The sequence below is a fragment of the Tachyglossus aculeatus genome, chromosome 23 (genome assembly GCF_015852505.1).
Source record: "Tachyglossus aculeatus isolate mTacAcu1 chromosome 23, mTacAcu1.pri, whole genome shotgun sequence".
NCBI lineage: Eukaryota > Metazoa > Chordata > Mammalia > Monotremata > Tachyglossidae > Tachyglossus > Tachyglossus aculeatus.
In genome coordinates this window covers 268,457-294,907 of record NC_052088.1, presented here as the reverse complement: position 1 = coordinate 294,907, position 26,451 = coordinate 268,457, and the positions used below count along the sequence as shown (strand labels likewise).

General features: G+C 47.4%; 1 long non-coding RNA gene across 1 annotated transcript in view; it reads left to right on the top strand.

The window, feature by feature from the left end:
- LOC119944763 overlaps positions 1-25,532 on the top strand; it is a 38,054-nt gene extending 12,522 nt beyond the window's left edge. Inside the window, exon 3 of the long non-coding RNA XR_005455955.1 lies at positions 25,478-25,532. This is a non-coding gene — a long non-coding RNA (uncharacterized LOC119944763). The remainder of the gene's footprint in view (positions 1-25,477) is intronic.
- The last annotated feature ends 919 nt before the right edge of the window (positions 25,533-26,451 follow it).

Below are 26,451 nucleotides of genomic sequence, written 5' to 3'. Positions count from 1 at the left end.
CTCTCTCTGTCTCTCTTTTCTCTCTCTTTCTCTCTCCCCTGGGGAGGGGGCCGCCTTTGGTGACATCTCCATTGGTCAGGGGCTCTAACTTGGGGGGAGAACGGGGCCCTCCCTACCAATACAGCTGCTTTCTTCACATTCCAGGCCAATGACTTCACTTCCTCCTCCTCCTCCTCCTCCTCCTCCTCCTCCTCCTCCTCCACCTCTCTTGGCTTTAACTGGCTCCCCTTTCCTGCCAGCTCTCTGGCCAAGCTCCAGGTGGGGTAAAGGTGGGTTCCTCATGAGCCAACCAGTTGGGGCACAGGCTGGGCAGCCCACCCTGACCCCTTCCTGTCCCCACCCCAGCCTCTGCCCTCCCCAGCTCCCCAAGGTCTTCCAGGGGTCCAGACAGACAGAGCCTGGGCCTGGGAATCAGAAGGACCAGAGTTCTAATGCCGATTCTGCCACGTATCTGCTGTGAGACTTTGGGCAAGTCGCTTTACTTCTCTGGGCCTCAGTTCCCTCATCTGGAAAATGGAGATTAAGAGAGTGAGCCCAAGCTTCTTAACTTGTATCTACTCCGGCACTTTGAACAGTGCTTGGCATCTAGTGGGTGCTTAACAAATACCATTATTATTAATAATAATAACACTATTAATAATCATAATGGTAGTAGTAGTAATAGTAATGCTAACTTTGTTAAGTGCTTAGTACATGCTAAGCAGTGAGTGTAATAAGCACTGGGGTAGATACAACATCATCAGATCGGACACAGTCCCCATCCCACATGGGCCTCACAGTCCATGAGGGAGGGAGAAGAGGAATTTACTCCCCTTTTTGCCAATGAGGACATTTAGGCCCAGAAAAGTTAAGTGGCTTGTCCGAGGTCACGCAGCAGGCAAGGTTCGGTGGTCAACATTCTAAAGTTCCCCTGTCATTTTACATAATTCATTACATTAAACGTGACACAAGAACACCGTTGTTCAGTTGAAAATCACTTTGGCAACAAAGCCCAGGTAGGATTTAGTTCTACAAATTAGTCTATCTCCCGGCCTTACTACATGCACAACCTCTCCAAGAGGCCTTCCCTGACTAAGCCCTCATTTCCTCTTCTCCCACTCCCTCCTGCATCACCCTCACACTTGGATTTGCTCCCTTTATTCACCTCTCAGCCCCGGATCAATTACTGTAACTTCTTTCTGTCATGTTTGTCTCCCCCATGTAGACTCTGAGCTCACTGTGGGCTGGGACTGTGTCTCCTGACTCTGTTGTATTGGGTTCTCCCAAGCACTTAGTATGGTGCACTGCACACAAAAATATCACTGATTAATTGATAGATAATTGGCTTAAGGAAAAGTCATCTCCTGTCTTGGCACCCTTGTGACAGGAAGAGAGTTTGGGAGAGTAAATTACTACAGAGTAGGCAGACACAACTCCTGCCCACAAGGAGTTTAAAGATTAGAGGGAATAATAATAATAATAATAATAATAATAATGATAATAAAAGCACCATGGCATAGTATATAGAGCACAGTCCTGGGAGTCTATGGGTCATGGGTTCTAATGCCAGCTCCACCACTTGTCAGCTGTCTAGTGGCCTAGTGGCTAGAGTTTGGACCTGGGAGCCAGAAAGGATCTGGGTTCTAATCGCTACTCCACCATTTGTCTGCTGTATGACCTGATGCAAGTCACTTGACTTCTCTGGGTCTCAGTTACCTTCTCTATAAAATGGGGATTGAGACTGGGAACCCCATTTGGGGCAGGGACTGTGTTCAACCTGATTTGTTTATATCTACCCCAGCGCTTAGTAGTGTGTGGAGCACACAGTAAGTGCTTAAATACCATTATTATTATCATTAATATAATTATTAATAATTGCACTATTTACTAAGCCCTTACTTTATATCATGCACTGTTCTAAGCGCTGGGGTGGATACAAGCAAATCAAGTTGGACACTGTCCATGTCCCACATGGGGTTCACATTCTAAGTAGAAGGGAGAACATGTACACTAACTTGGGTTATTAGACTCTAGACTGTAAGCTCGCTGCGGGCAGGGAACGTTTCAGTTATATTGTTAGTCTCTGCAAGCGGTACACACTCAAGTATGATCGACTGATCGGTATTTGTTAAAAAGAATAATAATGATAATAATTGTGTTATTTGTTAAGCACTTACTATGCCAGGCACTGGGGTAGATCCAAGCTAATCAAGTTGGACACAGTCCCTGTCCCACGTGGGTGGGGCTCATAGTCTTAATACCCATTTTCCAGATGAGGGACCTGAGGTCACACAGCAGACAAGTGGTGGAGTGGTGATTAGAACCCAGATCCTTCTGACTCCCAGGCCCAGACTCTCTCCACTAGGCCACACTGCTTCTAGACAAAAGCAGGTGGAGCTTCAGGCACCCCCGGGATTAGACTCTAGACTGTAAGCTCATTGTGGGCAGAGACTATGTCTGTTATATTGTTCTGTCATCCTCTCCTAAGTGCTTAGTGCAATGCTCTGCATACAGTAAGCTCTCAATAGGTACTCTTGATCGACTGTAGAATCGATCGATTATACTAAGGCTTAAGAATTTGTTAAGCGCTTGGGGTAGGGGGCCCTTGCCCCACCCTTGAATTCTCCCCCTCTCAGATAAAACCCCTGTGGCCCTGAGACTCATAGAGACCTACACCCTTCCCAGCAGCCAGGGTTTCCGGCTCCAGGGAGACCCCGCCCCCGCCTCACCAGCAGCCAGCAGGACCCCAGAAAACTGCTGTGGTCTGGGATGGGGAAGGGGAGGAGGAGGGGTGGAGGAAGCAAATGGAGGCCTCTAGTTTCCCTGCCCATTTTTGCTGCTCAGGGAGGTGGTGGGTGGCAGGTTTCAGAATTTGGCTTGCTGGCGGGGCCCCTTTGAGTGCCCTATATAATGATAATAATAATAATAATAATATTGTGGTATTTGTGAAGTGCTTACTAGATGCCAAGTACTGTAGTAAGCACTGGGGTGGATACAAACAAATTGAGATGGATGCTATCCCGGTCCCACGTGGGACTCACAGTTTCCATCCCCATTTTACAGATGGGGTAACTACGGCACAGAGAAGTGAAGTGATTCGCCCAAGGTCACAGAGCATACACGTGGCGGAGCCGAGATTGGAACCCATGACCTTCGGAATCCCAGTCTGCTACTGACCCAAAGTCTCTCTTTGTCAGATGAAGTGGGTGTTTCCTTTTCTGGCACTCCTGAAAGGGATGGGGGTAGGTGCCTTGCCCCGTTGGCAGGGAGTGACCAGCTCAAGATGAGTTTCCCAGCCAAATGTGGACCTTGCTGAGCTGAAATTGGAAGATCTCAAGGATGGTTTCAGTGAAGGCCCCTGGGGATTCTCGGAGGAACAGGAAAAATTCCCAGACAGCAGAGTGCCCTTCCCTGAACTTCTCAAGATAATAATAATAATAATAACAATAATTACGGTACTTGTTAAGCACTTAACTATGTGCAGAGCACAGAGCAGAGCAGACAGCCGGCGGGATCAGAACCCACGTCCTCTGACTCCCAAGCCCGTGCTCTTTCTACTAAGCCATGCTGCTTCTTTATTATTATTACTACACTTGAAATGCAAGTCTCTGGCAGGTACCTGAAACTCGCCGAGATGTCAGAACCTGGAGCCAGGACCGGAACTGGGAAACCCCAGTGCTCGGATTTCTGAGCTGTCGGGGAGACTGGTGCCCTCCGGGACTCCCTGCCGGTGAGTCCTGCACGGTACTGTGGGCCGGGCAGTGTACGAAGCATTTGGGAGAGCACGGTGCATTAATATGACAGACACATTCCCTGCCCACAACAAGTTTCCAGTCCAGAGGCTAGAACTGATTCCTGCCATCCTGAGGTGCTAGCCCCATCCAGGTCCAGCCTGTATCCCCCTGGGAGAAAGAGGGAGCAGTGTGGCCTGGCCGCTAGCCACTAGGTGCTAGCCGGTGCCCTCAGCCTTGGTGGGCTCGGTTAACCTTACCCAGAACGGTGAGCAGCAGCCGCCACAGGCATTTGCCCCCAGCCTTTCAATTCTGCTGCTGGGCGAACATCACCTCCAGCTTCTTCCGGGTTAATTACAGCCCCATTGTCTCCTGCTCTTAGAAGACGTCTCGCCCGGATCCCTGCGGGGCGCCGGGGTGGTGTCAACAAGCTTGGCGACGATAGGTTCGGCTCACCTGCGATCCCGGAACGCGAAATGCCTAAAGGGCATTTACAATCGAATCCGGTGATGAGCGAGGAGCCAACTGCACACTGCAGAGAGGCAGGCCTCACTGTCCGCGGCTGAGAAGCCAGAAGCTGTGTGGTGCAGTCACTTTCACCGGTTCTCTGCCCTTTTCCTTTTTGTTTTTAGTTTTCACTGATATTTGTTAAGCACTTGCTCTGAGCCAGGCAATGTACTAGGCACTCAAGTAGATACAAAGTTGATCATGGACTATGCCAGGCACTGTGGGATAGATGCAAGCCAATCGGGGTGGATAAAGTCCCTGTCCCACAGGGGGCTCACAGTCTTCATTCCTATTTTCCAGGTGAGGAAACTGAGGCCCAGAGAAGTGAAGTCACTCACCCAAGGTCAGCTGGCCACAGACAAGTGGCAGTGCCGGGATTAGAAGGACCCACGTCCTTCTGACTCCCGGTCCCGGGCTCTATCTGGGCATTTCCGAACCGGCATCACCCTGGCAAGCCGGACTGTTCGATTCCCAAAACCCCATCGGAGGAGGAGGGGTGGAGAGAGAAGCAGCATGGCTCAGTGGAAAGGCCACGGGCTTTGGAGTCAGAGGTCATGGGTTCAAATCCCGGCTCCGCCAATTGTCAGCTGTGTGACTTTGGGCAAGTTACTGCACCTCTCTGGGCCTCAGTTCCCTTATCTGTAAAATGGGAATTAAGACTGTGAGCCCCTCGTGCGACAACCTGATCACCTTGTAACCTCTCCAGCACTTAGAATAGTGCTTTGCACATAGTAAGCGCTTAAAAAATGCCATCATTATTACTATTATTTGCCATTCCCCAGTCTCTGACTCCTCGAGCCTTGACTCATCATTTGGGAGGGCTGTGTTGAAATTCAGGCAAAATTGCGATTCAAACATTCACGACCCAGTTTACAGTCTAGAGGACTTTATTCATCCCCACCCTCAGTCCCACAGCATTTAAAAAAATTGAGTATTCTAAGTTATTTCTTTATATTGATGTCTGTCTCCCCCTCTAGATTGTAGGCTCGTTTTGGGCAGGGAATGTGTCTGAATTCTGTTGTATGGTCCTCTCTGGAGGGCTTAGTGTGGTGTTCAGCACACAGTAAGCGCTCAGTGAATTCCATTGATGGACTGATTGATTATGTGTATATCCGTAATATCTGCCTCCCCCTCTATCAATTCGGTTACATTGTCCTCTCCTAAGAGCTTAGTACAGTGTTCTGCACAGTAAATGCTCAATAAATACCATTGACTGACTGACTTCCTCTCTTGACTATAAGCTCAATGTGGGCCGGGAACGTGTTTACCAACTCTGTTGTATTGTACCTCTCCCAAGCACTTAGCACAGTGCTCTGCACACTGGAATCGTTCAATGAACCGTGAGCCCGTTGTTGGGTAGGGACCATCTCTATATGTTGCCAACTTGTACTTACCAAGCGCTTAGTACAGTGTTCTGCACACAGTCAGCGCTCAGTAAATACGATTGAATGAATGAATACGCCTGATTGATCGATCGATCGATCCTTGTTGGATTCTGGAGGAACTAACCAAGATTGTGCCTTGCCGGCCCTTCCCAAGCCTCGGGCGCCACCTGCCGGTAGGTCCTGGTTCTACCGCGTGAATCTCAACCCGGCGCCCGGGGAAAAGAACGGTTCCCAGTGGCTTGGGCCGACCCAAACCCAACCCAAGCCAGGGGGGTCTCCTGGATAAGTTTATTCTATGCAGAATCCTCCCCCCCAAGGTGGTGGGGGAGGTATCTAGATCGTATTGTCAATCCATCAGTGGTAGTTATTAAGCACTTCCTATGTACAGAGCACTGTACTGAGCACTTGGGAAAGTACAATCCAACAGAATTAGCAGACAGGGTTTTCTGCTTATAACGAGCTCACAGTCTAGTGAATGAGTTTACAGTCTAGAATCAGATGGCATTAATAATAACTAATATTATCCACCCAACTAATCATGGAAAAGCTGAATGGCCTACTGGAGGAGCAGCTTGGCTCAGTGGAAAGAGCACGGGCTTTGGAGTCAGAGGTCATGGGTTCGAATCCCTGCTCCGCCACATGTCTGCTGTGTGACCTTGGGCAAGTCACTTAACTTCTCTGAGCCTCAGTTCCCTCATCTGTAAAATGGGGATTAAGACTGTGAGCCCCACGTGGGACAACCTGATCACCTTGTATCCCCCCCCCAGTGCTTAGAACAGTGTTTTGCACATAGTAAGCACTTAACAAATGCCATCATCATTATTACTATTATTATTATGGAGCAGGGGCCTGGGAGTCAGAAGGATCTGGGTTCTAGTCATAGCTCTGCCACTGGTCTGCTGTGGGACCTTGGGGAAGTCACTTACCTTCTCTGTGCCTCAGTAACCTTATCTGTTATTGGGGGATTAAGACTGTGAGCCCCATGTGGGACATGTACTGTATCCAATTGTTAGCTTGTATCTACCGTAGTGCCTAGTACAGGGCCAGGTCCTTCTGATTCCCACACCTGTGCTCTTAACCACTATCCACTAGACTATGCTGCTTCTCTTCCCTCTAGGCCACGCTGCTACCGTTGGAGAGATTTTACTGGTGCTCAGGAGCACAGCAGTGCACGGGGTGGGACTATAGAGATCTCATCTCCTGTGACCTTGGGGCATTTTTTTGCAATTGCCCCACGGGGCAAAAAAATATCCTTCTTGACAAACTGATCTTCCCGAGGTCGCTACCCAAATTCAGTTATCCACTTTCTGATTGCTGCCTGCCAAGCTGACCTGTCTCCCAGCCGTCCGATGCCCTACCCTCAAAAGTCTCCTTGTTGCTGTGGCCAATGAAGCCCCCGACTCCGTCATGGGCACCTTCTCCCTTCATCCTCACCCTGTCCCCTGCCCTCTCCTGCCTTCTCATCATCTCATGTCATCCCTATTTTATAGATGAGGGAACTGAGGCCCAGAGTAGTGAAGTGACTTGCCCAAGGTCACACAGCAGACAAGTGGATAGCGCCTGGGCCTGGGAGTCAGAAGGACCTGGGTTCTAATCCCAGCTTCACCACTTGTTGGCTGTGTGACCTTGGGCAAGTCCCTTCATTACCCTGAGCCTCAGTTCCCTCATCTGTAAAATGGGGATTTAGAGTGGGAGCCCCACATGGGACAGGTACCGTGTCCAACTCGATTTGTCTGTATCCACCCCAGCACTCAGTGCAGTACCTGGACCATGGTAAGCGCCTAACAGATAGCACTATTATTATTATTATTATTTGTTATCAGGACTAAGACCATGAGCCCCATGTGGGACGGGGACCGTGTCCGACTGTCTATCTACCCCAGTGCTTAGGGCAGTACCTGGCACATAGTAAGCACTTAAAAAATACCACAGTTATCATTAGTATTCTCACCATGACTTGGCACCCTCCAGACAACACTGACTGCCCTGCTGCCCTCCCCCAAGGGGGCCTCATCTCTTTGCAGTGCTCTTGTCTCCCGGGAAAATTGAGAGGTCAGCGGGCTCCTCCCCTCCCAGTTCCTTCTCGTCTTTGAAATCCCACAATGTCCATCTCTCCTGCCATCCGACGGCCACCTGTCCCTGTTGTCTTCCGGCCTCATGGTCTACCCTCGCTCTCCTTACCAGTAGTAGTAATAATATTGTTTGAGTCCTTACTGTGTGCCAGGTGCTGGGAGGCAGTGTGACCCCGGTGGATAGAGCATGGGCCTGGGTTCTAATCCCTGCTCTACCGCTTGCCTGCTGTGTGATCTTGGACAAGTCACTGAGCCTCATTTTCCTCAACTGCAAAATAATAATAATAATCACAATAATTGTGCTATTTGTTAAGTGCCTACTCTGGGCCAGGCACTATACTAAGCACTCGGGTAGATAGAAGGTTGGACATGGTCCCTGTTCCATGTGGGGCTCATAAACTTCAATTCCCATTTTGCAGGTGAGGGAACTGAGGCCCAGAGAAGTGAAATGACTTGCCCAAGGTCACCCGACAGACAAGTGGAACCCAGGTCCTTCTGACTCCTGGGCCTGGGCTCTAGCCACTAGGCTTTGATGCTTCTCAGTAGTAGCAGTAGAACTGATTAAGCCCTTACTATGTGCCAAGCACTGGGAGGCTGTGTGACCCAATGGATAAAGCATGGGCCTGGGTTCTAATCCCAGTTCCACCATTAGCCTGCTGTGTGAATAATGACCACAATAATTGTGGCATTTGTGAAGTGCTTACTATGTGCCAGGCCCTGTACCTAAGCGCTGGAGCAGATATCCCTGTATCTGTTCCAGGCAAATTGGGTTGGACACAGTTCCTGTCCCACTTATGGGGCTCACGGTCTTAATCCCCATTTTACGGATTAGGGAACTAATAATAATAATAATGTTGGTATTTGTTAAGCGCTTACTATGTGCAAAGCACTGTTCTAAGCGCTGGGGAAGTTACAAGGTGAGCAGGTTGTCCCACGCGGGGCTCACAATTTTAATCCCCATTTTACAGATGAGGTAATAGAGGCACAGAGAAGTTAAGTGACTTGCCCAAAGTCACACAGCCGACAGTTGGCAGAGCTGGGATTTGAACCCATGACCTCTAACTCCAAAGCCCAGGCCCTTTCCACTGAGCCACAGCAGCTTCTCAGCCACAGCACCTTCTCTAAGCTGCTTCAACTAAGGCCAAGAGAAGTGAAGTGACTTGCCCGGGGTCACCCAACAGACAAGTGGCGGAGCTAGGATTCGAATCCAGTCAGAAGTACTCCCAGGACTCCCAGGCCCATGCTCTATCCCCTAGTCCAGGCTGCAAAATGGGGATTCAGTACTTGTTCTCCCTCCTACTTGCCTGTGAGCCCCATGTGGGACTGAGACAGTATCTGGACTGACTAACTTGTATCTCCCCCAGGGCCTAGAATGGTACTTAATACATAGAAAGCGCTTAATGAATAATGTCATAAAGGCACTGTGTCAAGCACTGATAATAAATAACTGAATGAGATGACAGTCCTTGATGCCCTGGGGGCGCCAGTGACAGACAGATGGGAGCCTATGAAAAATAAAAACCCAGGGACCAGAGAAGAGAGGACAGTAATTACTGCAACCAGAATAATAGGGTATGTGGCTTCAGGAGAAGCTTTTCAGGTTCCCCCCAGATCAGAGTCCACAGTCACGATGCCCACAGCAGCCACCTCGGCAGCCTCCACAACGGCTGGAGTAAATTCGTCCACGGGAACGACTCCACTTGAAAGATTCCAAGAATTCCTCCCATACTTACTTTCCTTCCCCGAAGAAAATGATCTGCTAGAGAATGTCCTGGGATCATCTTCCATCCTACCTGCTACTTCTCTACCGTCCTACCTCACCTCACTGCTCTCCTACTACTACTCAGCACGCCCACTTGGCTCCTCTAATGCCAACCTTCTCACTGTACCTCGCTCTCGTGTACCTCACCACTGACCTCTCGCCCATGTCCCGCCTCCGGCCTGGAACACCCTCCCTCTTTCAGAAGCAGCATGGTTTAGTGGAAAAAGCACGGGCTTGGGAGTCAGAAGTCATGGGTTCGAATCCCGGCTCTACCATTCATTCAGTGCATTCAATCAATCAATCAATCGTATTTATTGAGCGCTTACTATGTGCAGAGCACTGTACTAAGCGCTTGGGAAGTACAAATTGGCATCACATATCAGTCATATTTATTGAGGGCTTATTGTGTGCAGACCACTTGTCAGCTGGTTGACTTTGGGCAAGTTACATAACTTCTCTGTGCCTCAGTTCCCTCATCTGTAAAATGGGGACTAAGACTGTGAGCCCCCCGTGGGACAACCTGATAATCTTGTATCTACCCCAGCGCTTGGCACATAGTAAGCGCTTACCACTTACCATCATTATGATTGTTATTATCATTATATCATCTATCAGTATATCTGATAGATGATCACTCCCCTCTTCAGCGAAGCCTTACTGAAGACACATCTTGTCCAAGAAGCCTTCCCCAACTGAGCCCTCGTTTTCTCATTTCCACTCCCTTCTGGCCACCCTGATCGACTCCCTTTATTCACTCCTCCCTTGGCCCCTGGGCACTTGAGTCCATACCTGTAATTTATTCATTTATATTAGTGTCTGTCTCCCCCTCTAGACTGTAAGCTCCCTGTGGGCAGGAAACGTGTCTACCAACTCTGTTCTACTGTATTCGTTCATTCAATCGTATTTATCATGCGCTTACCTTGTGCAGAGCACTGTACCAAGTGCTTGGAAAGGTACACAGCAGTACAATAAAGAGTGACAATCCCGACCCACAGCGAGCTCACAGCTAACCCAGGTGCTCTGCCCACAGTAAGAGGCATGGTGTAATGGATAGAGCACAGTGCTGGGAGCCAGAAGGTCATGGGTTCTAATCCCGGCTCGGCCACTTGTCTGCCGGGTGCCCTTCATTTCTCACTTCATTTCTCTCTGCCTCAGTTACCTCATCCGTAGAATGGGGACCAAGACTGTGAGCCCTATGCGGGACAGGGACTGTGTCCAACCTGATTTGCTTATATTCATCCCAGCCCTTAGCACAGTGCCTGGCACATAGTAAGTGCTTAACAAATACCACAGGTATTATGATCATTACTACTATTAATAATAATAATAATAATAATAATAAATGTGATTCATTGATAATGCAGGATTTTGTAGCACTCCCTAGATCCCTTCCCTCACCCTATATCGTCACCCATCGAGCAGGTCTCGGTCACTGGGTCACTGCAGTCACTGACAAAATAAGCCGCAGGCTTTGAGACTGTGCTTCTTCATTCATTCATTCATTCATTTAATCATATTTATTGAGCTCTCATTACTTAAAGCTGTTCTACTTTCCTTGCTCAGATCACAGATGAAATCATTCGAGTCAGAGGTGGTGTTGGGGCGAATCCAGGTCCCTCAGCCATGCTGAAGCTTGGGGCCCACAGTCCTCCGGAACTTCAGTTCCATCAGAAGTCTGAAGCCAGATTCTTTTTCTTGCTCTATCTGGGTTCGATTTCTACCTCTGGTTGTACTTGGATTTGCTCCCTTTTTTCACCCCACCCACAGCCCCACAGCATGAATGGCCATATCTGTCATTTGTTGATTTGTATTCACGTCTGTCTCCCCCTTCTAGACTGTGAGCCCATTGTTGGGTAGGGGCCGTCTCTATATGTGGCCGATTTGTACTTCCCAAGCGCTTAGTACAGTGCTCTGCACACAGTTAGCGCTCAATAAATACGATTGAATGAATGAATGAATAAATTCATTGCGGGCAGGGAATGGATCTACTCATACTGTTGTACTGTACTCTCCCAAATGCTTAGTACAGTGCTCTCCACACAGTGAGTGTTCCATAAATACGATTGATCCTAACCCTAACCCTAACCCTAAACCTAACCCTAACCCTAACCTTCACACACCTCCGCTCCGCACACAGTAGGCTCTCAATAAATATCATTCATCGATTGATGGTGACCACCCTCAGTTCCGTATTGCAGATAAAAATCTTAGATTGTCTGCAGGGAGCCCTGGTTGCAGACAGAAATATTAACCCCCGAGAGCAAAGGTCACTCCAATCCTTTCTAATAAAAGAATGTACTCGCTCTTCAACTCCCAACACGTGATGACTGGCCTGCTGCCCATATAGGTCTGAAGATGTGAGGAAAAGATCATATCCTATTTGACGCCACGCGGTGTCATTTTGGATTTAATCAGTCATGTGATAAATTGGGACATTTTCCTGTTTTATAAAAGAGTTGTATAGGAAATTTACAAGAAAAAGTACAAATAGAGTACAAGCATCACGTATGCCATTCTATGATTTATAATTAGGCTGTCAATTACACCAGTTTCATCAGGTCCTTGTAAGATGTAATATGTGAAAATGAACATTTTGGGGGCGGGTGAGGAAGAATGAATGGAGAAGTACGTACAGTTTCTCCAAATGTGCTGACCTATTTAATGATATACTTACCTTCAGAAAAATAAGTTGGTAAGTCAGACACAGTCATTGGTATAATCCAGTAGTCCGATTTGATATTATCAGAGAATCAAAAAATGTGGCTTTTTTCCCCAGTGGTATTTGTTAGTCAGTCAATCGTATTTATTGGGCACTTACTGTATGAAGAGCACTGTACTAAGCGCTTGGGAGAGTAAAATATAGAAAAAACCAGACACATTCCCTGCCCCCAATGAGCTTGCAGTCTAGTTAAGGGCTTCCTATGTGTCAGGAACTGAACTCAGTGCTGGGGTAGATACAAGCTAGCCAGTTTGGACAAGGTTTGTACCACAGGGGGCTCACGGTCTTAATCCCCATTTTACAGAGGAGGGAACTGAGGGCCAGAGAAGTGAAGTGACTTGCCCAAGGTCACACCTTGGATGCTCACCCCAATGAAGTGTCATCAGAGCATTCAGGGTGGATTGGGTCCTACCTGGAGTTTGAGTCCAGAACACGGAAGACTGGCAGTTCGATCCTTCCTCAGCTGGTCCCACTGAGGACGACTCACACGGATTCCCCAAACATTGGTAGGCTGATCTTCAAACACTGTGAAATTCCCAGTGATTTCAGAGAAGCTAGTGGAAAGAACCTGGACCTTGGAGTCAGAGGGCCTGGGTTGTGATTCCAGCTCTGCCACTTCATTCATTCATTCATTCATTCATTCATTCATTCATTCAATCGTATTTATTGAGCACTTACCATGTGCAGAGCACTGAACTAAGCGCTTGGGAAGTACAAGTTGGCAACATATCGAGACGGTCCCTACCCAGTAACGGGCTCACAGTCTAGAAGGGGGAGACAGACAACAAAACAAAACATGTGGACAGGTGTCAAGTTGTCAGAACAAATAGAAATAAAGCCAGATGCACATCATGAACAAAATAAATAGAGCACTAAATCTGTACAAACATATATACAGGTGCTGTGGGGAGGGGAAGGAGGTAGGGTGGGGGGATGGAGAGGAGGAGAGGAAAAAGGGGGCTGAGTCTGGGAAAGCCTCCTGGAGGAGGTGAGTTCTCAGTAGGGCTCTGAAGGGAGGAAGAGAGCTAGCTTGGCAGATGTGCGGAGGGAGGGCATTCCAGGACGGGGAGGACGTGGGCCGGGGATCGATGGCGGGACAGGCGAGAACGAGGTACGGTGGGAGGTACGGTGAGAAGGTTAGTGGCAGAGGAGCGGAGGGTGCGGGCTGGGCTGGAGAAGGAGAGAAGGGAGGTGAGGTAGGAGGGGGCGAGGCAATGGGGAGCCTTGAAGCCGAGAGTGAGGAGTTGCTTGTTGTGTGACCTTGGGTAAGTGGCTTGACTTCTCTGGGCCTCAGTTTCCTCAACTGTGAAACAGGGATTCGGTACCTGTTCTCCCTCCTACTTAGATCGTGAGGCCCATGAAGGACAGAGACTGTGTCCGACGTAATTGACCTGTACCCACCCCAGTGCTTAGAACAATGTTTGACACGTAGTAAGTGATTAACAAATACCATTAAAAAAAAAGAATATTCAAGACTTGGGGACCCTTCCCTGTTCCTTGTTCCAGTTCTAAAGTCCTTGGGAGTCTCAGGGTGACCAAAATTGTGCTTCTCCTTCTCTGCCTGCAGGAATGGACATGCCCTCAAGTCACTTTAGTTCTCTGGGCCTCGGGTTCCTTAGCTGGAAAATGGGGATTAAACCCTATTTCCTCCTATTTAGACTTTGAGCCCAATGTGGGATGAGGATTGTGTCCCACAGATTCTATATAAAAAAAAAGAAAATAAGAAAAACGAACCCAAAACCCCCAACAATAATCGGGGATATTTTATTTCAGAAAATGATAAGAATTAACGATTGTGGTGTTTGTTCAGCACTAACTGTGTGTCAAGCACTGTTTTAAATTGAAGCCATTAGCAAGATATTTGGCTGGATGGGAACACATTGAAGCACATGGCGTAGCAGAAAGTACATGGGCTTGGGAGTCACAGGACCTGGGTTTTAAACCCATCTTGGCCACTTGGCCACAGTGTGATCTTGGGCAAGTCACTTCACATCTCTGGGACTCTGTGACCCCATCTGGAAAGTTGGGATTAAGATGGTGAGTCCCACGTGCAACAGGGACTGTATCCAACCTGATTAGCTGGTATCTACCCCAGCGCTTAGTTTACAGAGCCTGGCACAAATGCCACAATAACCAGTGAAGCTTCGGCAATGAAACCAATGGCAGATTTGGAGATCCTTAAAGAGGGGTTCGGTGTTGTCTGTCCGGGATGGTTTAAAAGTAGCCTCGCCTGGAGGCAGGGGAATATTCTAGACAACCTCTCAAAGTCCCCTCCAGGCCTCTGACTGGGTGTTACGGCAAATTTGGGTAGGGATATATCCAACTTAGTAAAATGTATTCCCTTAATTACAGCCCCCTGGAGATACTGGGGAGGAAATCTTGTATTCATTTTTCATGTCTTGTAAGTGTCTGTCTTTACCAAAGTTCTGTTTCAGTCCCGTTAATAAATAAATAAATAAATAAATAAACTGTATCTGTTTCCTTTTAGCCAGAATATAAGATTGCTGACCCTATCTGCACCTGTGTAGTCTCAATACATGTGGCGTTTACGACACTGAAAATCAAATGGGATACGTAGTAATTATACCGGAAGGCAAGAACTGTGGATAGAGGATTGTTTGACCTCCATTTTTATCCCTGTCACCTGGGAGCGCATCAGTCTCCTTCTAGTTGCCTGCATTCAAACCATTTTCATGCACTTTTTAAAAAAATATAATTTGTTAAGCGCCTACTATGTGCCTGGCACTGTACTGAGCACTGGGGTAGATACAAGTCAATCAGATTGGACACAGTCCCTGTCCCACATGGGGCTCACAATCTTCATCCCCATTTTACAGATGAGGTCACTGAGGCCCAGAGAAGTGAAGTGACTTGCTGAAGATCACGCAGCAGACAAGTTGTAGAGCCAGGATTAGAACTCAGGCCCTCTGACTCCCAGGCCCATGCCATATCCACTAGGCCACGCTGCTCCTCCTGCTTGAAATATTGACAATGGTACCGTGTACTGGCCAGTAAATATCACAAAGCGTTTGTTGTTCTCTCACCTGTAGACTGTACACTTCTTCTGGGATGGGAACATATCTACCAACTCTGCTTTACTGTGCTTTCCCAGGTTTTCAGTCCAGTGTCCTGCACGCACAGTAGGCATTCATTAAATGCCTTTGATTGAACAATTCTTTCATTCATTCATTCAATTGTATTTATTAAGTGCTCACTGTGTGTAGAGCACTTGTACTAAGTTCTTGGATAGGAACAATACAACAATCAATAGTGACAATTCCTGCCCACAGTGAGCTCAAAGTCTGGGGGAGGGGGGAGGTGGGGAGATGGGCATCGATATAAGTAAATAAAATTACAGATATATGCATAACTGCTGTGGGGGGTGGGGAGAGGGGAAGATCAAAGGGAGCAAGTTAGGGTGATGCAGAAGGGAGTGGGAGATGAAGAAAAGTGAGGCTTATCCATCATCATCCTCAGCAGCATTTATTGGATGCCTGCTTTATACAAGAGCACTCTACTAGGTGGCTGGGAGTATAAAAAAACTTATAAGACCTGACACCTCCTGATCTTTTAGGAGCTTATGGCCTAATAATGCAGGATCTCTGGTAGGATTAAGTGCGCTGGGGCAGGTAGAGGTGGGGAAATTCAAATTAGTCCATGTTTCCATTGGTTAGAAAGATTTTAGGAGGCAGAGGGAGAAGGAATGGAACCTAATGGGATTCTCAATTGATGTTCATTTATTCAATCATTTATTCAATCAAATTTATTGAGCGCTTACCGTGTGTAGAGCCCTGCACTAAGCACTTGGAACAGTGCAAAACAACAACAAACAGACACATTCCCTCAACAACGAGCTTACAAAATTCTGAATATTCTTGTCTTTTTTTTTACATGGCATTTGTTAAGTGCCTATGTGCCAGGCACTGTACTAAGCACTGGGGTAGATAGAAGCTAATCCGGTTGGACGCAATCCATGTCTCACATGGGGCTAACGGCCTTAATCCCCATTTTCCAGGAGATGGAACCTAAGCCCAGAGAAGTGAAGTGACTCACCCAAAGACCCACAGCAGACAGGTGGCGGAGCTGGGATTACAATCCAGGTCCTTCTGACTCTCAGGTCAGAGCTCTATCCACTAAACCACGCTGCTTCTCGCCAATAATCTGTGTATTCAGCATTTGACTTTATTTTATGGCTCTCTGCTGAGAAGCCCAAAACATTTTGCAAACGCCATCTCCTGACAGTCCACCACATCCGGCAAATATCATCCCATCCCGGCTTGACTGTCCTATCGGTCTCCTAACTGGTCTCTCTGCCTCTGGCCTCTCTACCGCCCAGGGCATTTTCCAAAAATCTCACCCAGAACAGCGATAATTAAAGCCGTGGAAATGAATGAACTCCCTCCCTAAGGGAGTCACTGTAAAGTCAGATGGAAAGGGTCTCAAAAGAGAACCTTAAGGGACCCACACAAGTTAAGGGATGGAGGAAGAAGGGGAACTGGTTAAAAACTTTTTAATTGGCTCTTTTTTTGAATGGTATTTGTTAAGCACTTCCTTGGTGCGAGGCACTGTCCTAAGTGCTGAGGTTAATACAAAATAATCAGGTTGGACAGAGTCCCTGTCCCCCATGGGGCTCACAATCTTCATCCCCATTTTACAGATAAGGTAACTAAGGCACAGAGAATAATAATAATAATGGTGGTATTTGTTTAAGCACTTACTACGTGCCAGGCACTGTTCTAAGCGGTGGGATAGATACAAGGTAATCAGGTTAGACACAGTCCCTTTCTCCCATGGGGCTCACAGTCTTAGTCCCCATTTTACAAACGAGGCCACTGAGGCACAGAGAAGTGAAGCGACTTGCCTAAAAACACAGAGCGGACAAGTGGTGGAGCCAGGATTAGAGCACAGAACTTCCGACTCCCAGGCCTGGGCTCTACCCACTAGGCCTCTCCACGTATAGTCTCCAAGACCGTCGACGGGCAGCCGAGAACTGTGTCGATCTGTGTTCGGCCCATCTGTCCAGGATTCCAGCACACCTGGTCAGGCACTGTGATGCAGGAATTATTTTGTACTTACTATGTGCCCGACACTGTATTCATCGCTGCGGCAGAAACCAGATAAACCCATCAGACACAGTCCCTGTCCCTCTTGGGGCCCACAGTCTTCATCCCCATTTTATGGATGAGGGAACAGAGGCATAGAGGAGTGAAGTGGTTTGCCCAAGGTCACCTAGCACCTACCTGTACTAAGCGTTGGGGTAGAATCAAGATTATCAGATCCCACACGGGGCTTACAGTCTACATAGGCAATGTGGGCAGTGAATGTGTTTGTTATATTGTTCTACTGTACTCTCCCAAGCACATAGTACAGTGTTCTGCATGCAGTCAGCGCTCAATAACTATGACTGATTGATTAATTAAGGAAGACCGGGTTTTGAATCCCCATTTTGGAGATGGGGGAACTGAGGTCCGGAGAAGTGAAGTGGCTCACCCAAGGTCCCACAGAAGACCCACCCAGGTCCTCTGGACTCCCAGGCCCGTGCTCTTTTGACTAATAAAACGATGTTGTGTAAAGAAGGCTTTGGGGCCAAAGGACTAACTAGCCCTAAGAACAGAATTACAAGATTTTGCATTAGGAAGGCCTAATTTTGCATTAGGGGGGCCTAAGGCCAAGTAGCACTAATAAGAAAATTCTGTGGTAGAAATACCTTGGGGATTAAGCCTCAGGTGCATTAGTTGGATGTATTTCTTCACTGTGATAATCAGTCATATCTATTGAGTCCTTACTGTGTGCAGGGCATTGTACTAAGCGCTTGGGAGATTACAGTGTAACAATACAACAGGCATCTTCTAGACTGTGAGTTGGGTAGGGACTGTCTCTATATGTTGCCAACTTGTACTTCCCGAGCACTTAGTACAGTGCTCCTCACACGGTAAGCGCTCAATAAATACGAATGAATGAATGTTCCTTCCCACCAGGCCCTTACAGACACACATTCATAGAAATAAATAAAATTAGAGATATGTACATAAGTGCGGTGGGGATGGGGGGGTGTGTGTGTGAATCAAGGGAGCCAGTCAGCATGCCCCAGAAGGGTGTGGGAGAGGAGGAAATGAAGGCTTAGTCAGGGAAGGCCTCTTGGAGCTAGAGATGTGCCTTCAATAAGGCTTTGAAGGTGGGGGGTGTAATCATCTTTCAGTTATTACAAGGGAGGGAACTCAAGGTCCTCGCACTCTCATGCTCCTATATCTCCTGTGGAAGTGTCTGTCTGGGGCTGCATGGGGTCTCCATTAATGATAATAACTGTGGTATTTGTTAAGTGCCTACTATGTTCCAGGCACTGCACTAAGCTCTGGGGTGGATACAAGCAAATCGGGTTGGACCCAGTCCGTGTCCCTCGTGGGGCTCCCAGTCTCAATCCCCATTTTTCAGATGAGGCCCAGAGAAGTGAAGTGACTTGCCCAAGGTCACACAGCAGACAAGTGGAGGAACTGGAATTAGGACCCATGACCTTCTGACCCCCAGGTCTGTGCTCGATGCACTACACCATGCATTAGACTGTAAGCTCCTTGAGGGCAGGGATAGCATTTTTTTTAAAAAAAATGGTATGGATTAAGTGCTCTTTAAGTGCCAAGCACTGAGCTAAGGTACAAGATAATCAATCAATCAACCAGTCATATTTTTTGAGCACTTATTTTGTGCAAAGCACCATACTAAGCACTTGGAAGGGTGAAATAGAGCAATACAACAGACAAATTCCCTTCTCACAGTGAGCTTAAAGTCTACAGGGGGAGACAGACATTAATAGAAATGATCAATGGTATTTATGGAGAGCTTACTGTGTACAGAGTAATCAATCAATCATATTTATTAAGCGCTTACTGTGTGCAGAGCACTGTACTAAGTGCTTGGGAAGTACAAGTTGGCAACATATAGAGACAGTCCCTACCCAACAGTGGGCTCACAGTCTAGAAGGGGGAGACAGAGACCAAAACCAAACATACCAACAAAATAAAATAAATAGAATAGATATGTACAAGTAAAATAAATAAATAAATAAATAGAGTAATAAATGTGTACAAACATATATACATATATACAGGTGCTGTGGGGAAGGCAAGGAGGTAAGATGTGGGGGATGGAGAGGGGGACGAGGGGGAGAGGAAGGAAGGGGCTCAGTCTGGGAGTACCGTACTAAGCACTTGGGAGAGTTTAATAGAACAATATGACAAATACATTTCCCGCCCCCGTGAGCATCCGTGCTAGATAAGCCCATGAAGTTTAGAGCCAGTGCTTAAACTCCGTAACTGAAGAGCGGCCAAGATCCCCTACCTTGAAGGGAATGACGTACATGGCTACCGACACTCTGCACCAAGTCCCTCAGGACGTGGAGAAATGCTCCTCTTGGTGCCAGTCGTGCCCGGTGGTTACCGCGTTCTACGGTTGTGGCCCACCCTGGCCTTGCTTTCGAAATCAGTAAATGAATAAGGATCTTCCAATAAAATAGCTTGGGAAGCCCTGGGAATTTCAGCCCCTAAATTTTCCTTTCCCTGGGATACTTCAAGCTTCTAATTGTTTCCAGGATTCAGATGGCGGAACATCAAGTGCCAGTCAAAAACCCACCCCTTTGAATTTTTGTAAATAGGAATCTTCTATTTTCTTGTCATTTCCCAGCGGCTCATGGCCCTAACAAAGATCATTTCCTTAATAATAGTATTTATTTAAACACTATGTGTTAAGCCCGAGGGTAGGTGCAAGAGTATGAAATGGATCAGTGGTATTTATTGAACTGGACATAGGCCCCGTCCCAAAGGGGGCTCACAGTCTGTCTTATCCCCACTGTACAGATGAGGAAACCAAGGCCCAGAGAAGTTCGGTGATTTGCCCAAGGTCAAACGGTACTTGAGTCTCCTGACTTCCAATCTTGCGCTCGATCCACTAGGCCACACTGCCTCCCCCCGTGCCTTCCCAGAGAATCTTTCCCCAGTCAAAAGCGGGTATTAAAACTGCAAGTTCAACTGATTTATTCTGTAACCCTGTGCTTTCCTGACTTGCTGAGATGTACTCAAATGACATGTATTCTTGATTTTTGTTATTCTTATTTTGTTATTGATATAACATCAAAATAACATCTTGAACTCTTCATTATTATTATTATTATCATCATTATTTTGTTATTATTATTTTGTGCTTTCTGTGTGTGAAGCCCTTTTCCAAGTCCCGTGGGAGATAATGAGGTAATCAGGTCAGACATAATCCCAGTCCCATGTGGCGCTCAAAATCTAAGTGGGAGGGAATAGGATTTAATCCCCATTTTACAGATGAGGAACTGAGTCTCAGAGAAGTGAAGTGACTTGCCCAAGGTCACACAGCAGTTAAGTGGAGGAACTGGGACTAGAATCCAGGTCCTTCTGACTTCCAGGCTTGTGCTCTATCTACTAGACCACGCTGCTTCCTCTGCAAATGGGCCGGGAAACAGGAAGTGGGGCCTTGGAGGCGTGTGAGGGTTGGCCTCTGGGTCCTCTTAAAATCCCACGTGTCGGTCTCCTACGGTAGAAATGCTAACGTCCCCATGAAGAGCTACCGTAAAGGGCCCGGGATATTCCATTTGGAGTCTTCCCATTATATTTTTAGGCGGAACGTACATTTCCCCCAGAGCAACTTACCGGCTCCTTTTCGCTTTGGCTTGCCCTCTTGATCCCCTGCGTGTAATACTGCTTCTCTGGCATCTGCCTCCCGGTGGTAATTCCTGCAGGAATACAATAATAATTGTGGTATTTGTAAACTGCTTACTGTGTGACAGGTACTGTACTAAGCGCTGGGGTGGGTACAAGCAAATCAGGTTGGACACAGTCCCTGTCCCACAGGGGTTCACAGTCTCAGACCCCACTGAGACCCCTTAGACCCCTCAGATGAGGTCACTGAGGCCCAGAGAAGTGAAGTGACTTGCCCAAGGACACACAGCAGACATGTGGCAGAGCCAGGATTAGATCCCAGGTCTTCCTGAGCCCTAGACCAATGTTCTATCCAGTAAGCCATGGTGAACCAGTCTCAGCCCTGCTGGCCTCCCTCAATTTCAGGATTGCAGAGGTGGGGTGAGTTGAAACTTATTGAACCTGCTGTGAGCACGTGTGTATGATTGCTATCTCCCTATCTCTCTCTCTCTCTGTCTCTCTCTTTCTCTCCCTTTCTCAGCGACAGAATCCATCTCCTCTCCTTGGACTCTGGCCCAGCACTCCAAATCTGGAGATTCAGAGAACAAGAAGGAAAACCCTAACAATAATGATGATAATAATGGCATTTTTTAAGCACTTACTATGTGCAAAGCACTGTTCTAAGCGGTGCGAGGTTACAAGGGGATCGGGTTGTCCCACGGGGGGCTCACAGTTTTCATCCCCATTTTACAGATGAGGTCACTGAGGCCCAGAGAAGTGAAGTGACTTGCCCAAAGTCACACAGCTAACAAGTGGTGGAGCCGGGACTTGAACCCATGACCTCTGACTCCAAAGCCCGTGGTTCTTGGCACGAAAGACCTACTTCGAACCAAATACAGCATTAGAAAATTCAGGCTTTGGTTGGAAAGTGGCCAGTTTGTGTGTCCTTTAAGAGCAGAATCAGGCCCTCGCTGTAAGACCGAGAAGCAGCATGGCCTAGTGGATAGAGCACGGGCCTGGGAATCCGAAGGACCTGGGTTCGAATCCCGGCTCTGCCGCTTGTCTGCTGTGTGACCTTGGGCAAGTCACTTCACTTCTCTGACCCTCAGTTCCCCTATCTGCAAAATGGAAATTTAGTAACCTGTTCCCTTTAGTAACATGTGAGCCCCATGTGGGATCTGATCTTGTATCTTGTATCTGATCTTGTATCTACCCTAGGGCTTACTACAGTGCTTGGCACACAGTAAGTGCTTAACAAGTACCGCAGTTATCATTATTAGTATTATTATTATGCCATCAAATGTGTTAAAGAAGCACTTTGGCCTATTGGAAAGAGTGCCAGCCCGAGGATCAGAGGACCTGGGTTCTAATCCTGACTCTGGCCAAAGGTTGCCTTCTGAACTTGGGCAAGTCACCTCGATTCTCTGGGCCTCAATTCTCCTGTTCTCCCTCCTACTTAGACTGTGAACCTGATGCGGGACAGGGACTGTGCCCAACCAAGTAAACGTGTATCTATCCCAATGCTTAGAACGGTGTCTGACATGCAGTAAACACTTAACAAATACCATAAAAAAAGAAAAAGAAAAACTGGCATTGTGTGCTGATCTAGGCAGAGATCTGCTGAGTATAATATACAGGGATTGGGTCTGAGCTGGTCATCTTAGGACTTAATACTGCGCTTAGCACGGTGCTTGGCCCAGAGTAAGTGCTTAACAAATAGCCCAATTGTTATATTAGTCCTGAGGCACAGGGGCTTGAATGAACAGTTTCAGTCCCAGTTAGATTTCAGTTTAGGCAGTGAGCGGCAACTGGGCTGACCAGTTGCTCTCCCCAGTAAATCGCTATGGAGGATTCCTTTGACTCGTTATTATTATGGCTATTATTAGGGTATTTGTAAGCACTTGGAACATGTCAGGCAATGTTCTAAGCGCCGGGGTAGGTCCAGCCTCCGTCCCACATGGGGCTCATAGGGAGAATGGGTGTTGTGTCCCATTTTCTGGATGAGGAAACTGAGCTTCCATATATGAATCCCTAGGCCACTCAGAGTGAGTCCAGTGCAAGCAATGGGCCCAGTTTAATGTCTCTCTCCCCCTAGACGGTAAACTCATTGTGGGCAGGGAATGTCACTGTTTATCGTTGCATTGTACTTTCCCAAGCGCTTTGTACAGTGCTCTGCACACAGTCAGTGCTCAATAAATACTACCGAATGAAAGGGCCATGAAGCTATCGGTGGCCTTCTCTTTTAATTGAAATCAGATGAAAGGTCCGCCCTACAGGGCAAACCATTTGAGTTTCAACACATTCATTTTAGTCTGCCAGAGGATGAGTCAGCAAACCTGCCTGGTTCCATGTGACCCCATCAGAGGAGGAAATACTGAACTCATTTTATTTTATTTTATTTTATTTTATTTTATTTTATTTTATTTTTGAGTCCTGACCCAGTAACTTCTAGTCTGTGGTGGAGGCAAACCGTGAATCACAGGGGGCTTACTTTCTTGGAAGTGATTTTCATTTTATGGCTCTTTTATGTGGCCCAAAAGGAAGGCAGCCAATTGGAATGTTTCATACGGTTCTGTGATGTTTTTCTCTTCTCTTCCTCTTGGAGAGCGTGGAGTTTTGGGGTGCCTTTGGTCCCCCTCACCCCCAAAGGAAGGACTGTTGGATCCTGGATGTGATCCACCGAACCTGGGCCGGAGGGAAGAAAAACATGCTGTTGTCATTTCTTAGGCTGTTCAGCAAACTAAGCAAAGGCACCCAGGTATTCTACATATGAGAGATGTGCAGATTGTGTACGGCGTGGCTCCTTCTAAGATACAGTCCAGTTCTGCCTATCCTGAAGGCCCTTCTTCTCCTGGCTGAATGCAGTTAATTAGCAACCATTTCCATAGCAACTGCCTCCTAGTCCAAAAACATTGTCCAGTTTTTGCAGTTTAGCTTATCACACTGTCTACCTGAAGGGCTCTTCACTGCTTTGAGTTTCACTTGAGTTGTCCCTGTGCCTGTTCATGGATGTGAATGGTCAAGATAGAAAAACACCGTGGCAGCAAAATGGTAGTGAGTTCAATCAAACCAGAAATGCCTCTCAAGAATTCTGGAAAAGCCAAAGTTGGAAGTGGGTAATATTGACACCTCGGTTTTCTCATCTGCCACAAGTCTGCCCCCCCCTAAAATAGCAACTCCAGGAGGAAGAATTCTTATCAGTTTTTTAAATGGGGGAAATGGAATCGAACCCATTTCACTGTCTGCATCCCCCGCCCCCTCCCCACCCCCCAATTATAGTGCATTCCTGCTGTGAGCCCACTGTTGGGTAGGGACTGTCTCTATATGTTGCCAACTTGTACTTCCCAAGCGCTTAGTACAGTGCTCTGCACACAGTAAGCACTCAGTAAATATGATTGATGATGATTAATTAAGTCCCTAAACCCTAGGCACAGACAGTTGCCATGCCTAGAATTCGAGGTAATTTCATTTCCCCGAGGGTCCCCCATTTCTAAAGGCTCTTGGATGGGAGATTAAGAATTTGACGGCGGCGGGTGGGGTATCAGACAGCTCCTGGCCCAAAGCGTGTGTTTGATCCCAACTGGGAAGGTCTCCCGGCTATTGTGCGGAAGCAGTCTGATCCCCGTCGAAGGGGCCCCAGAGACTCAGTACTCGTGGATGGGGAGCGATAAGGTAAACCCGGCAGAGGGTGAGGTACAGTCTTCCCGCTACGGAGAGGCGGCTTGGAGTGGTAGGAGAGCTGCGGCCCTGGAAACCCCGGCTTCTAGTCCCAGTTCTGTCTCCCATCTGCAGCGAGGCCTTGGGCAAGTCACTTCACCTCCCTGGGCCTCAGTTTCCCCATCTGGAAAGCGGAGTGGTAATACCTGAACCCAACCTCACAGGGGACCTGTGGAGAACAAATTAAAATAACTAATGTGCATGGCAAGAAGAGCACCAGCTAGAAACTCAGGTAAGCGCTTAGCACGGTGCTCTGCATGGGGTAAGCACTCAGTAAATACCACTGATCGACTGAGGTGAGACCGGCCCCCTGGTTTCATCTCTGAATGACAAGGAGGCAGGTTTTGGTGGGCAGAAGAGTTCCTCGTTCCTCTAGACTGTAAGCTTGTTGTGGGCGGTCCCAAGTGCTTAGTGCAGTGCTCTGCACCCAGTAAGCTCTCAGTAAATAAGATGGAATGAGCAGCTAGAGCATGGGCCTGGGAGTCAGAAGTTCATGGGTTCTAATCCCAGCTCCATCACTTGTCTGCTGTGTGACCTTGGGCAAGTCACTTGGCCTAAATTACCTCATCTTTAAAATGGGGATTGAAACTGTCAGCCCCATGTGGGACAGGGACTGTTTCCAACCCAATTTGCTTGTATCCACCCCAGCACTCAGAACAGTGCCTGGCACATAGTAAGCACTTAACACATACCATTATTATTATTATTATTATTATTATTATTATTATTATTATTATTATTATTCTGTCTCACCCCTTCTAGACTGTGAACCCGTTGTTGGGTAGGGATTGTCTCTATTTGTTGCCAAATTGCACTTTCCAAGCACTAGGTACAGTGTTCTGCACACAGTAAGCACTCAACAGATACGATTGAATGAATGAGTGAATTATTATTACAAAACGCAGTCTCTCCGTCGGTTTCGAAAGTTCTGGTCCCTCTTCTCTCTTCCAGACTGGTTTGAAGAGAAGAGCCCCCCGAGCCTTACTGGGAACTTTGGAGGAAAAGGACTCTGTCAATGCCAAGTGTGCTAACCCAGGCAATGATTAACAATGGCCTCTTGGCCTTTCCTCAGTTGGAATTCTTTGTGGACACTTCACCCAAACCAGTGACCCGGCGCTTCTGGGGACTGCTGGGGAGCCTTAGAGGATGACATCAGCAGTCAGGAGAACCGTTAGGTTGGGGTTTTGGAGACCCTGAACGAGCCCAGGCAAGGAGAAGGAAGGGAGGCTTTTGAAAAGTGAGGGGATCCTGCCTTTGGGCTTCGATTTCTAAAGAAATAATCAGTCCACAGGGTATTTGTCTAGCGCTTAACCGGTGTGCAGAGCACTGTACTAAGCACTTGGGAGAGTAAAATTCAATAGAGGTGGTAGACACGGTCCCTGACCACAAGGAGTTTATAGTGTAGAAGGGGAGACAACACCTGAAAATAAGTTCCAGATAAGGGAAATGGCCAAACGTAAGGCTGTATGTGTAAGGGCTTGGTCTGAGAGTCAGGTCCACATTTCCATGGGGATGGTATTTGTTAAGTGCATACTATGTGCCAAGCATGGGAATAGTCCGGAAGAGATTTGGAATGCCTGTGGCCAGGGGATTTTATATGTAAGGTTTAATCCTGATATCTATTTGCTCTTTCGTCTTTTGTTGTGTACGGCACACGATGTGCTGTTTTTCTATGGGAAGCCCTTTCCTAGAGATGTTCACAGAGGAGTTACCCAGGAATTATTCTTTGCCAGTGTTTACACTTTTATGTTACCTCAGATTTATTTCAGTCCAGCACTCCAACCACATTAAGAGCACTGTGGGGTTTTTTGTTTGTTTTTGTTTTTTTTAATAGTATTTGTTAAGCACTTACTAGGTGCCAGGCACTGTACAAAGCACCAGGGCACATACAGGTTTGTCAGGTTGAACACAGTTCCTATCCCTCT